The sequence below is a fragment of the Cryptomeria japonica genome, chromosome 4 (genome assembly GCF_030272615.1).
Source record: "Cryptomeria japonica chromosome 4, Sugi_1.0, whole genome shotgun sequence".
In the NCBI taxonomy this organism is placed as follows: domain Eukaryota; kingdom Viridiplantae; phylum Streptophyta; class Pinopsida; order Cupressales; family Cupressaceae; genus Cryptomeria; species Cryptomeria japonica.
In genome coordinates this window covers 347226178-347239340 of record NC_081408.1, presented here as the reverse complement: position 1 = coordinate 347239340, position 13163 = coordinate 347226178, and the positions used below count along the sequence as shown (strand labels likewise).

The window sequence follows — 13163 nt, the reverse complement described above, 5'->3', positions numbered from 1 at the left end:
AAAATAAAAAATAAAAAATAAAAAATAATTACTAAACAAATTATCAATAAAATATTTTAAAAAATAGTAATGAGTGAATTTATAAATAGATTAAACCATAAAAAATTAAAATAACACTTTAAAACTAATATTATTATTTTTTAATTAAATTAAATTTAAACAATTAAAACTTGAAAAAAATTGATTTAACACTAAATTTAGAAAGAAAATATACACTAAATTTAAACTCAATGCGGATTATTCAGGGCACATTTCCAAAAATGCAGATTCGATACAGTCGAGTCAATTTACGCACATTCCAATTCAGAGGAGTGAGCGTGCCCTAACAGTACTCAAAGTGTAGATTCAATCTATTTTGAGAGCAGATTCAATCGAGTTTTTTTAAGGAATAACTGTCCAGTAGAACGTGCCCTAACGGCACTCAAATTAGGCCATTTGGAATGCCCGTTTTTAAAAAAGGCAGATCGACGCCATATTACATGACCGTTAATAAAAAGCAGATCGACACCCTATTACATGACCGTTGTAAAAAAGCAGGATTTCACTTCTTTATATGGTCGGGTTTACTTGAGAAGCTGGACAGATTGTATTGTTCCTTTTATTTTTTGGTTTAATTTGCCTTCCGTTGTATGTTTTTGGTGTGGCCGTGCCTTTTTTTGAGTTTTGCTTTCCTGATTTTTGGTTTCAATTTTTTTGTGATCTTAGATTTTGTATTTGTATTCAGACGTTTTCATTTGCTTTGTGTGTTTGAATTGTAGTTTTCTTAGTATTTTGTGTATCTTCCAATTTCTGTGGGTCGTCATTTTTTAATTGGTAGGCAGCAGCAAGGACTCTACGTTCTGGAGTGGCTGATTGGAGATATTGCCAGGAAATAGTGAGTACATCTTATACTCTGCTCTCTTTTTTTTTTCTTTCATTTTGAAGAATTTATATGTTTTAATGAGTTTATTTATTTAGAAAAATTGATATGTGTGAAATAGTCTTGATGGCTTCTGGATATAGTCTTGATGAAAAATTGTTCACACAGTTATATCAAGGTGTCATTAAGACAATTTATTATGGATTGTGGAAATTTCATGCATTTAAATGTTTTAAATAGTTTATTTATAAGAGAATTTGGTGTATATCATATTATAGAATTTTCCCATCCATTTAGTTGAACGACATAAACATCTTTTTTCTCCATCCTCTTTAGATTTCTCCGTAGGATTTAATGTTGTCAGGGAAGGGTACTGTCAAGCGTGCTACTATGAATTTTCCAATATGCACAGGGTTTCACAATCCTATTATAAAATTAACCTTTAAGCTTATTATTGGCAGAATAGCTGCAAAAGATTTGTCAGGAGCCCTTATTGGCAGACTTTTTGGCAGTAATTCTTATTAATTATTTATAGAATTAGTCTGCACCTTACATGTATGGCTAGGTTTCCTCGTTAGCACCTTTATGCAAGGAATTCAGTGGACAAAATTGTGGTCAGAATGTCTGTTACATAGCATAAAAGCTTTATTTTATATATTTTTTTTTATATGTTCCACGACCATGTTGTGGCGAGAACGAAATGGATGAAAAATTGGGTCTCTGTAAACAAATTTCACCGATATAAAAAGTTTCCCTGCCATCAAATTTACACTGCAAATACATTACATGTATTAATATTATAGTATATTTCCTCTGTTTTGTAAGACATTAAGGCGCAACCACGAAATCCTCTAAACTATTGGCCTCTAACAAAAAGAGATGGAAGATTGTTCCACAGTCCTCTTCACACTCTTACCATTTTTGCTAAATTTGAATTGGTTTCAAGGCATTTATGGATGCAGAAATTATTTAGGAGCAGTCCACATTTGTCACATTATGGTATCATGTTAGAGATGCTGTACAGAAATTAACAACTATTACAAAAAAAATATATTAGATCAGAGGACAGACGCTGACATATTTATGTTGCATACAATCAATTGGTCTTTGTACAGTACACTTTTGGGAGCAGTGCAGAGGAGGGAAACCGATACTAAGAAAAGAATGACTTAAACATTTTTGTTTTTCATTTTTGCAGACTCCCACTGTTCCTTCGATGCCTTCGTGGCTGTAAAGCATAATTGTTTAATGTAAATTGTGATCAGAAAAAGTAGCTAGATACTGTAACTTGCAAGTGGTTTAAGTGGTGCCTTGGGACTGTAAATAACCTTGCCTTGATTGAAACCCTACCTATTTTGCATAAAATTTATGTCTTTTAAGTAATTTTAAATTTAAGTATGTTTTTAAGTTTCTGAGTTTTTCCTGAGTTTTGAAATTTGGGCTCTGCCAAGTCTGGGTTGAATCCAGGTTTGTGAGCTATATTTTAAATATAAAAGGTGCTCGAATTAGTGTTCTTCAAGTTGTTGTAAATGAAACAATATCGTAGTAGCATAAAGAAAATGAGAACATGTGACACGATAAGAACAAATGTCTCAACAAGTATGACACATAGATTTTAACCTGGAAACCCAAGTGCCGGGAAATCCAAGTGGAAGTGGCAAATGCCTAGTTATTTCTCCTTCCTTTGACCAAAAGTAGTTAGAAAGAGCTCTTGATGAGGCATATATGGTAATATTTCTACTAGGTACACATATTCTGATTCTCTACACACCAGACTAGTTCTAGTCCTACAAAGAGTTGAATTCTTAACTCTTCCTCTCACGCTCTCGCTTTCATGTGTCCATGTTTTCTCAATATGCAATAGATTGTAAGTGCCCTTTCATTCACTATAGTATCTCAATAATTGTCATCGCTTTTAGCTCTACATTAGGCATTGAATAATTAGTCACGATTATTAGGATGAATTGGCTATTATATTTATAGAACTGCGATGCCAGTCACAACATTGCCATGACAGTTACAGAACTACCACACCACATACACAACTGTGACTGTCACATAAAAAATTGCCATGCCACATATCTAATCATCACAGCTAAGTGCCCTTTCATTCACTATAGTATCTCAATAATAACTTAATTCCATAATAACTTATAGATTATTGAGTACATACATCCTCTATTGTTTACAACTTATTTTTATGTATTGGTTTGAGGATGGAAGGTTGTGTTTTGAGCTTGATATTGAGGTCGTCCAAATCTTCTGAAAAATCTTGAATCTATGTTTTTGATACGATAGGCTTAGGCCAACCAAAATGCACCCAACATTATTAAATAATAACTTAATTCCATCATGCCTCTTGATTGCTTTCTTCCTCTCGCGCTCTCGCTTTCATGTGTCCATGTTTTCTCAATATGCAATAGATCGTAAGTGCCCTTTCATTCACTATAGTATCTCAATAATTGTCATCACTTTTAGCTCTACATTAGGCATTGAATAATTAGTCACAATTATTAGGATGAATTGGCTATTATATTTATAGAACTGCGATGCCAGTCACAACATTGCCATGACAGTTACAGAACTGCCACACCACATACACAACTGTGACTGTCACATAAAAAATTGCCATGCCACATATCTAATCATCACAGCTAACTACCATGAAAACCTACTTGACATAAACACTACTGCCACTTTGCTGTTACTGGTGGTTTTGTCACTGACAACTTTTTCTATTTCAGTTCTATTTTTTGATTGAGTTCCAGTGATTCAATTGAATACACCGTTCTGATCTTTATGGAGGTTTTTGTTCCAGAAAAAGCTTAACAGTTGAGGAGATGTGGAAATGTTTCTCCAAGTTCCTCCTGGAGGTACCATCTTACTTCTCTTGGTGTATTTCCATTGGTGTTGATCTGCCAAGACTTCTTTGGTCCTCTTCTAGTCTATTTGACCTCCTTTTCCAACGCTACAGCCATAATCTCTCCTTTAGTACAATTCTTCAATTAGAGGGTAGTAGTTTTCTTGCATTATAGATTATTGAGTACATACATCCTCTATTGTTTACAACTTATTTTTATGTATTGGTTTGAGGATGGAAGGTTGTGTTTTGAGCCTGATATTGAGGTCGTCCAAATCTTCTGAAAAATCTTGAATCTATGTTTTTGATACGATAGGCTTAGGCCAACCAAATTGCACCCAACATTATTAAATAATAACTTAATTCCATCATGCCTCTTGATTGCTTTCTTACACAGGATTAAAACACACAGCTTGTTGAATCTATCTACAACAACATGCAAATAGTTATGTCCATACTTTGGCATGGGAAAACCCTTCTCAAAATCCATGGGGAACACTCTTCCACGTTCTAGTAAAGTACATGAAAGGGCACATAGAACCTTCTTTCCTAACTTCAGGCTTTCCCATATGGCACAACATGCATTCCCTAATGATTTTGAGGCTTTTTGCATTTTAGGTTAATACATGTTTGCAAATTTGCTATGCTTTGGCCAACACTAAAATGACCTGAAACTTTTAAAATATGTGCTTTCCTCATAAGTAGGAGGTGACATATAGTTTTTCCAACTTGTATTTCAGCCCATCTACGAGGTAGAGATATCTACTTCTTTTGTATTCACTTGCTGATATCTCCTCAAAATTTGCATCTTGAGCATATTCTTTCCTATATTTCTCCTTGGAGAAAGGCTCAAGCAATGAAAATATTGCCAAATCTGAAATTCTCCTTTCAATTTATGGTCTAGATAGCATATCTACCATTGCTATTTTCTTCCATTCTTTTACTTGTTCACCAAATAGATTTGTTGAAGAAATCTACATGATTTTATATAATTGAGTAAAATCTCCACCTAGGAACAAATGTCTTAAAGCTATTTAGAATAACCTAGTTGCTCAAATAAATGCCAGACATAAAATGCAAGGACCAGAACTCAGCTATTCTATTCATGAAGTATGTATAATAAATGCCATGAAATTGCATTTATAAAATATACATAGAAGAGAAGAGGATGACAATTCATTCTCCTAGAAGTGTAACTCCCAACGAGTGAGGCGATGCCGTACTCTCCTAAAAATGAACTGTAACTCCTAAGGAAAAAGATGACACCTTACATTCCAAAAATACAAGCATAACTAAACCTAAGTAATAAATTAGGCAAGTATGTTTAAACTATAGTTTAATAAATATGTAACTACTCCAACACCTCCCCTTAAGCACAACCTTACATTCCAAAATATACAAGCATAACTAAACCTAATTAAATAAATTAGTCAAGTATGTTTAACCTATAGTGTAATAAATATGTAACTACACCAACACCTCCCCTTAAGCACAACCTAGGTGGGTAAAATGGGTCTTGACAATATAGTGCAATATCACGTATCCATGTACAAAAGAATTACCTGCCCACTCCCACCTAACCCTTGCTAAAATAAAGAAGAGAGAACAAAGAGTGGAAGGAATAGGTAACCTCCCCAAGGAATAACTTCCCAAATTCACAGTAATACACACCATGACTAGTTGAAGATGGATAATAGTGGACGCTAATGAAGCTTCACTTGCATCAAACAATATTTCTTCACATAGGAAGATATATGGGTGAAATTGCAGACTAAAAGTTTTGGAGTGCATAATATTATTGCATATCTATTCTATTATCCTAGGTCTATTATGTACTGGAAAAGCTTACTTAGGTGTTGATTTGTGCACATCACATTGTGAGGAGCATCTTCTCTCACCCACATATGTCGTATTTATAGAAAACATTGTCTATTATTAGCAAGTCTTGTCTTATAAATACACCTCTCTTGCTCTCATTTGTGAATGAACTTTTTCTGTTATTGGAATCTCGCACTTGTGAAACATATTATTCTTATTTCACAATATGTGTGTTTATGTTTCTTCATTCATTGGAATAGCATATTCGCTATTCTAGCTTGCTTCACTCGTCTAGATTGTAGCTTGTGTGATTTTTTGAGGTGACTTGAACAAAATGTCTTTGCACTCCAAAAAATGATACAAGGATGGAATAGGAAGGGTTCTGGAACTAGTTCAAGTTTCACTGAATGTGGTGGCTAAGACTTACTAAACACAATTTATGGAATAATTGCCATCAAAAGGAACTAGTAAATGGATAAGGAGCATACAAATAAGGAATCTCCACAACAATAGGAGGGTCTATAGTAGGTACCCTTGATGTATCCATTGAAAGAGGAGGATCTACAAGACAAGGTGGATCACACGATGAAATAGTTCCAAAAACATCTACATGTGAATTCTGATCAAACAAAAAAACAATGTTCTTCAAGAAATGAGGACAATCATCAAATTGAGATTCTACAAAATTGTATGCCCTGATCAGCAAGATCATTAGTATCATTAGATAGTGTGTCATCCGTGGAAACATAAGCATAGTTTTACCAAATAACTACAAAGGATCCGTGAAGTAGAATGAAGGCACTTTGTATCCTCATTATGATGTAGAAATCCCATGGAAAGTGACAGTAAAGGTGACCATAACCAGTGTCACACTTATTGAGCCACTTAGTGCGCATACTCAAATTGGTTGCTGGTGGAACTTTTTTCCCAAATGATAGGGATGAAGTCCTCTTTCTTGCAGCATTTTATTTTGTGCTTGCTAATACTGAAGAGTTTATGATCATGAGTGATTGTTTCCTTTTCCAACAGATAATGCTTCCTTTTCTTAGTGGTTTGTACAAGTGCACTTATTTCTTTGTCGTAGATGGTGTAGTCTCTTATAGTTTTAGAAGGTACTTCAGAATGATACCAGATTGGCTTATCCTTGTAATAAAACCATTCTCATTGCATACTCACATTCACCCATCTCTACTTCAAATTGTCTGCAAAGAAGAAGAGCAAGAATTGGTGTATGGTTGGCTGTAGGCTAAAAGTAAATCAAAAGCACTAGTATGTTCCTCACTCTAGTGAAAAATCTTTTCATTTGCTGCAATGACATACAAAGATGCTGCTATTGTGGAGAATGGGAATGAATTTCCCCATATTTTGAACTACCATAACAAAGCTCCTTGTTTCTGTAGCACATTTAGTCATTTCCCAATATGTAATACACTTAAGTTTTTGCTGGATTAACTCTTAACTCTTGATTCTCCTCCTCCAACCACAAGCCTAGATTAGTTATTGCTTTGCAAACTCATGCATATTGCACAAAAGCTGTTTTTTTGCTTTTAAGTGAGGTAGATGCTCTCCCGTATGGCACCAGAAATATTAAAATACCATCTAGATACAGCATATCACATATATGTATTGGTGGCTTCAACTCATTACTCATCAACCTGCAAATTTGTTAAGTGCATTAAAAAAACCAAAAGTAAGAGCAATCCAATCTTATAGACTAAGAAAAAGATAGAAATATTAAAATTTGATCCTTATAAGTTGGGGTATTATGACTGGTGCAGCCATTTGCTGGCCATTTCGTGTGTTTCTTCTTATTCCTTTGCAGCAAGATGAGTATATATACAATTAAGCTTTAAAAGACACTCTTGTAAGTTTTCATCTCCCTGCCTTACCAAGGATAGACTCATTTTCAAATTGGTAGTGTCTATAGGCCATCATTTCTAGTTTTCAACTTGGGGCAGCTCTTTTTTTTCTTCTATTTTATTTATTTATTTATTTGTTTTGTGTTATATTAAAATCAATTATTAATTTAATTTTTTTTCTAATTTTTTACTTTTTTTCAATTTGTTTTCATTTCCTAAGGTGGAGCATACATAGGCCATGAGCCTGGTGTCATTCACATTTTTAGTCCTTTGTCTTTCAGTCATTGTTCTTATGGTCGCTGTAGACAATATGGTCCTATTCATCTTATTTTCAGCTTTCCAGGGCACTTGAATTCGGAGTCATATAAGAGCAGCTGATCTCATGACATAAACTCCGTTCTTAAATTTTTGTTGTGCCATGCTTTCTCCCTTTTCTTCTCTTGCACTTGGTCATATGCTACATTAAATCTTTTCTTATCCAGTTTTTATAGTTCTATCACTCTTTTTTGAAGGACTCATTATCATCCAATCTATTCTTTATGTCATTGATAAAATAGGAATAGCATTCCAGTAGTCTTGCTGATTCAAATCATGAACTAGGTAGAAATGGGCAATGTTTTGTGAGCTTCTAATATGTTATGGGGGAAGCTTTCTTAACCATGCCTCATAAATTTTGTTGAATACTTCTGGGGTACCATTCACCTATTGTGACGGTCTCTTGTTATGACTTATCAACAAGTATTTCAACGGCTCCTCATTATTTTCATTAACAATATGCTTTCCTTGATCACTTGTTACGCTTGTTGGCCCTCCAAACTTCGCGATTATGACCTCATAGGAAAATATTACAGCAGTCTTAATGGTAGAGTTTATGTAAGGGAAAGCTTCTGCGCACTTTTAAAGTGCTAAGTTCCTGTTATAAGAAACTACACCCCATAAAATTAATTGGTCTTTTTGTAAATGAGGCTAATGCTAGTACAATCTGTTGTGGAATATCATCCCTTGCATTTGACTTCCTATTCTCTGAAGTTTGATGTATATTGCAACTTCTAATATACTAATGTGCACCCTTTAATAATGTGGACAACGATAATCCTGTCAACACCTTTTTCCTTGAGGCAGCTCCTCCATTATGGTCACTTGCCACTCCTCCTTGCGTTCTTCCCTAAAATATCTACCTCTCATGCTGCAAGAGTACTTTTAAAATAGATTCTCTCCCACACCATGAGACCACTGTTCTGAGTATTACATCCCTTCTCATTTTGTACAAGTGGTAGGACTTGTATTAAAAATACCTATTTGTCTTGTTTTCTATAATTCTCTGGGTACTCAGTTGTGGCCAAGAACTTTGCTATGGCCTCCTACTCCACTAGGATTGCTTCTACATTGGATAGATGAACACATACTAAATCATGTTCAATGGGTCGATTATCTTCCCTAGGACAGTCTTACCCAAAAGCCGGTACAGAGCAACTTCTGTTTTCCTGTCACTTGGGAGAGCTTTCTGTTCTCTTCTCATCAGTCTCAATTGTGAGCTTTCTATAGAAGTGAAATGAGAATGCAAAGGTAGAGGCCACGCCTTCGCACCCCAACCATAATGGCTGGAGGTTGAGAGGCCCAAACCCTTTAAAAGTGCAGAGTCATTTCGTTTTTTTATACTTCAGATACCAAAGCATTATTTGCTTGCTTAGTTTTCTTTTCTTGTATCAGATTATCATTTGCCTCGCTTAAGTTGTTAATGAGCATTTTTCTGTTTTGCTTACAGAGATCTAAGTAATCAGCTATAGGAAGAGTGGCCCTATTCTTTTTTTAATTGATGCATTTTTCTGTGTATATTCTGCTTTTATATTCATAGATAAAATGTCTACTCAGGTTACTGAAATTCGTCTCATTATATATATTCATTATGTTCATTCAGATTCAACAATGCATTCTTTCAAAACCAGATAGATCGAACCCATGTGGGTTCAAATCATTTTCTCATTTTTCTGTTAATACATATTCTCCCAGTGAGTTATACAGGTATATATAAAATTTAAAAGGGTAGCCTCTCATAGGTCTATTAATTGACTATTGAGTTTCTGTTTTGGTAGTTCAAATAGGTTTTTCTTTATACAACATCAGAATATAAAAGAAGAAACAGACGATTTTCTTTGGTTCCCTACACAGTGAGTAGTAGTAATAAATAACACACCCTCCATGATAGAAAGACCTCCTTTTCACAAAGTTGTGATTTGTCAAATGATTACAAACCATTCTCTAATAATGATTCCAAAAATCAGTTTTACTGCCAAGTATTTAGCTCTTCAGATTTTGTCAATACAGCAAGATATTACAATATATACAGCACGAGATTTGCATAAGGTCTTCACTAGGCTAGCTAAACATCCTCTACTCTACAAGCCTGCAGGTTCCCAAATTGAAGCAGTACAGATAAAAGAGTTCTATGCTTCCAAATCCTCATTCTAAAATCTTTTGCAACCAAGACATTTGGAATTTTCAACAATTTGCTGGGATTTTGGGAGGTAGATTCCCTGAACAAATGCAGCATCACCATACCCCGCATTATGGACTTTTCAAGTTTCAACTAGCCATACATTTTAATAGGATCCTAATGACTTTAATGTTTATCTAAGATCAATTTGAACTTTTAGCAGAGGCAGTAATGGATAGAAGAGTAGATGGTACGGTTAATGATTAGATAATGATCTAAAATGCAGGAGGATACAAATAAATGTGTAGATAATGATTGTTTGTTTGAGGATGGCTTTTTTCGGGTAGACCTCAAATGACTATTTAAACTAAGTTATCTGAAATCAGTTAGATATGGTAGCATCCTCGACATCACTTTTTTTAGATATGGTGGCATCCTCTACATCACTTTTTTTAAGCATGAAATGTGGCATCCTCTACATAGTCTCTAGCAATCAATTAGTTTAACACTCAAAAGCATCATATATCAACTATTTAATATTTTTTCTCTGAACAGAGTAGAGCCAGAAGTGATATCTAGCAATCAATTAGTTTAACACTCCAGGCATCATATGTCAACTATTTAATATATATTCTCTGAACAGGGCAGAGCCAGAGGTGATTGACTCTGCTTGAGAGCAATAGGACCATTTAACAGTATGTATTAGAATAAAGATGATTACAATAGATTTAACAGCCCCCCAAAAAGAATTCCGAGCAACTACAACAGCAACCAATAGACGAGATCACTAGAAACAATACCATAGAAAATCATCTATAAACTTAGATATTATTGGTATTTCCAAGATTATCGCTAACTTATATTTTGAAAAAACCTGGATATTACTAGGCAAAGATTAAGAGTATCTCAATAGTTATGTTTCCAAATACTTCGTTGTCATTGCCATCCTCTATAGTTTCTATAGTTTTTTTCATTTCTGTAGAGAAGAATTTTTAACATATTTTGCATTCTGCATTAATTAGGGGGTGGGGCATGCTTTATGACAATTGGCATTGAGTAGTGTTATTTTAGTGTTATATTTGGGGGTGGGGCATGCTTTATGACAATTGGCATTGAGTAGTGTTATTTTAGTGTTATATTTGTTGATTAGAGAATATTTTGTCTGGACTATCATTTTGTATAATTGTATATCTGAATTAGAAAGATTTATCTGATTTTTTGTTTTGCTTTTGAAGGTTTTGGTTTATGTAAAAGATTTGTAACATTTGGCAGTATTCGTTTTTTCATTAAATTCATTATCGAAGCTTAAGCTTTCTATGTCAGTTTTATTTTAATAATAAAAAATTTAATTATTATATATTACATTGGCAGGTAAATTGATTGGAGTGTTTGACTTGCACTGTCAGGGGTAATGTCTGCTAAAGTCAAATAATGAATGTAATATTTAAAATTGAAGTAAATGTTGTATTTTTGAATGAGTTGCTGAACTCAGTATTTGTAAATTGATATGTAAATAGATTTGTTGTTTACTGCCAAATTTTTATTTGGAGGGGTTGAATTGGCCCCCTTCCTTCCAAAGCTGTGGAGAATGGTCATTGACCTTTTTTTCAGTCTAGTATTAGTGTCTCTATGTTATTTTTATTTTTATCTTTTTATTGCATAATATGTAATGTTTATTTTATTTTATTTTATTTTATCACATCTAATGATTTGCCATTTTTAGTTTAGTTTAATAATTAAGTATTACAATATCCTTCAATCATAATGTAATCTAGTAATATTATAATAACTCTAGTGTTTGAACATTGATTTGCTTATTGTCTATTGAAACATGGTTTTGAAGTTTGACATTAATTTATATTTGATCCATTTAGGCATTCATTTTGATTGCATTTATTGTTTATATGAAGTGTGTATTTGAGTTTTGACATACATTAGTTGTTTGTTTAAAGTGACTTTCAAACTTGTTTGTTTAGTTGTTTCACTTTGGCATCCATTACTTGTGAAGTGTGTATTTTAACATTGATTTACTTATTGTTTATTGAAGCATGAGTTTAAATTTTAGTATTGATTTATATTCTATCCATTTTGACTTTTACTTTGCATGTTTAGATTTTGATACTTGGCATTCACTTTGTTTGCATCTATTGTTAAAATGAAGTGTGTATTTGAGCTTTGGCATACATTAATTGTTTGTTTGAATTGACAACTTGTTTGTTTAATGTGTTTTGGCATCCACTATTGCAAAGTGTTTATTTGAATATTGATTCACTTTTGTTTATCATGGGTTTGAATTGAAGGTTTGAACTTTTTGAGTATTTGGCATTCACTTTGATTACATTTATTGTTTATATGAAGTATGTATATTAGTTGTTTGTTTAAAGTGATATTTTTTGAACATTATTTACATATTCATTGTGTAAAGAGTAAACTTGTGAATGCTTAAACTTTAGCATTTACTTTGTAGATGTTTAAAGTGTGTTTGAACAAACTAAGTGTAAAATGAACAATTTTTTTGTGAAATGTGACCACTTTATTGTATTTGTACTTTTGGCATGTATTTTTGTGTTTTATTTGTATGAAGAATGTACTAAGTTTGGCATTCACTTATGTTCCATGTTTGAAATTTAGTGTTGAAGTGCGTTTGAACTTTGGCATTCATTGTCTTATAGTGTTTACTTTAATTTGTATGAAGAGTGTACTAAGTTTGACATTCACTTATGTGGCATGTATGAAATTTAGTGTTGAAGTGCGTTTGAACTTACTTTACATGAAGAGTGTATTAACTTTGAGATACACTTACGTTGCATGTTTGAACTTTGTTATTCATATTCTACATGTTTGTACCTCTACATGTTTGCTTTATTTATTGTTAAAGTACCTTTTTTTGAAACATGTTTAAATTAGGCATGATATCACTTTTGTGTATTTATACTTTAACATGTTTGAACAAACTCCATGTGTGAAGTAAACTAGCTTTGTGCATGTTTAAAATTTGGTAGTCATTTTGTATGTGTAAAGTTGTTTGAACAAGCTATGTGTGAAATGAACATTGTATATGTGTGAGAGTATGTTTGAACTTTCACATTGTTTTTGTGTGAATAGTGTATTGACTTTGACACATGACTATGTTGCATGTTTGAACTTTAACATTCACTTTGTGTGCATTTGTACCTTGACATGTTCAATTGTGTGAAAGTATGTTTGAACTTTCACATTGTGTTTGTGTGAAGAGTGTATTAACTTTACCTTGACATGTTCAATTGTGTAAATTGTGTGATAATATGTTTGAACTTTAGTATGAAGTGTCTTTGAACTTTAACATTCACTTTG

The 13163-nt window shown here is 33.2% G+C and overlaps 1 long non-coding RNA gene across 1 annotated transcript; it reads left to right on the top strand.

Moving 5' to 3' along the window:
- Nucleotides 1-215: 215 nt before the first annotated feature.
- LOC131063627 (uncharacterized) lies at nt 216-11521 on the top strand. Its single transcript, XR_009111104.2, has 2 exons — nt 216-874; nt 11202-11521. It is a non-coding gene; the product is annotated as an uncharacterized LOC131063627 (long non-coding RNA).
- The last annotated feature ends 1642 nt before the right edge of the window (nt 11522-13163 follow it).